Source organism: Talpa occidentalis, unplaced genomic scaffold, assembly GCF_014898055.3.
Source record: "Talpa occidentalis isolate TD23 unplaced genomic scaffold, MPIMG_talOcc4v2.1 talOcc4.10, whole genome shotgun sequence".
Classification (NCBI taxonomy): domain Eukaryota; kingdom Metazoa; phylum Chordata; class Mammalia; order Eulipotyphla; family Talpidae; genus Talpa; species Talpa occidentalis.
The window spans coordinates 65,096,821-65,098,576 of NW_023600993.1; the positions used below are offsets into that span (position 1 = coordinate 65,096,821).

At 41.6% G+C, this 1,756-nt stretch overlaps 1 pseudogene; it reads left to right on the top strand.

The window, feature by feature from the left end:
• Window positions 1-863: 863 nt before the first annotated feature.
• LOC119237637 (40S ribosomal protein S14-like) lies at window positions 864-1,312 on the top strand (annotated as a pseudogene).
• The last annotated feature ends 444 nt before the right edge of the window (window positions 1,313-1,756 follow it).

The window sequence follows — 1,756 nt, forward strand, 5'->3', positions numbered from 1 at the left end:
CTAACAGTACTACAAATGTATAATGTAATTTCACTGAAGGGGCAAGAGTAAAAAGAGATGATATAAATAACCAGAAAAAACTAGTATTTTGACTGAAAACTGTAAGTCTAGAGAGCTGTTCATAAATGCTGTATTCTAGTATGTAAATTTGTTTCTCACAGGGTCAGGGTTAGCAATCATGAAAGGATTTTACATCTACACTGGAGTTGAACAAATGAATAAATAAATGGCAGATAGTGGGTGCGACTTTCTTACCATCAAAGAAAGAGGTTACAAAAGAAACAAGCTAGAATAAAGCTTTGTGGTGTGGGATTTAAGTTGAAAACATTTGTTTGAACTCATGTTCAGTTTAAGGGGTAAGTAGCAAGGTAGGGTAGCTAGTTAAATACTGACAGTTGTGACTATGTGTGCATATATGTATACCTACATACAGTTCTCGAAGCTGTGCATTGAGCATGCCTGGAAACAGTGGGGTCTCCCACAATAGAACACACCTTCACCTAGTTCTTGATTTCTAAATACCATTCTCCAATAAAAGGAACCAGCGTTCTTTGGAGACATGGTTGATAGTAGGCCTGAGGCAAGGAAAGTATAAGATGAGCCCGGAGCAGTTTACAGTACTGGACGCTAAGGAAATGCTTCCGAAGCAAAAGAATGGGGGCCTTGGAGGAATACGAGTAAATGGAACACAGAACGCAATCTCAAAGAGCTCTCTATGGCCAAAGCTAGAAAAATTTAAGCAGTGACATAAATAGCATACTTTGGAATATAACAAAAGTATAAAATAAATATACATGAGTCTGTGCTGATGTAAATAACTGATTTAACTCTCCCTGGTGGCAGTCTGGAGAAGCCACACAGAAATGGCACCTTGCAAGGAGAAGGAAAAGAAAGAACAGGTCATTAGCCTTGTACCTCAGGCGCCTGACGGAGAAAATGTATTTAGTGTATGCCATGTTTTTGCATCCTTCAGTGACATTTTTGACCATTCACTGATCTTTCTGGCAAGGAAACCATCTGCCATGTAACTGGTGGGGTGAAGGTGAAGGCTGACCAACATGAATCCTCACTATATGCTGCCACGTTGGCCACCCAGGATGTGGCCCAGAGGTGCCAGGAACTCGGCATCACTGCCTTCCACGTCGAAGTCCAGGCACAGGAGGAAACTGGACCAAGACTCCTGAACCTGCAGCACCATTAGCCCTCAGAGCCCTTGCCTGCTCAGGAATGAAAATAGGGCAGATTGAGGATGTCACCCCCATGCCCTGATAGGACCCTCAGGAAGGGGGGTTACTCTTGTCACCATCTATGAACAGGACTCCTGAAATAATTTTCTGTGAAAATAAATTGCCTTCTTGTAGAGAGAGAGAGAGAGAGAAAGAGAGAGAGAGAGAGGAAGGAAGAGACAGATACTCCCTTATAAGTAATTCTAAATAACTTATATAAATATATTCCCCCTCCAGGAGGTGGAATTTAATTCTCTCCTTCTGTAGTGTAAGCTGGACTTAGTAACTTGCTTCTAGAGACAAGAGCATGGAAAGGGAAAATTGAAACTTCAGTAGAGAGACGTGGCATTCAGCGTCTGAACAAATGATCAAGATTCACGTCACCAGTAGGGTCAGATGCTGCCCAGTATCTACTGATGTGATGCGATAAGAAAGGTATTTCACATCTTCATGTTCTTTCCCAAAGCTCATAAAACTATGAGAAAACACAGACAAAACCACATTCTATGAAACACCCTACCAGTGCTTTT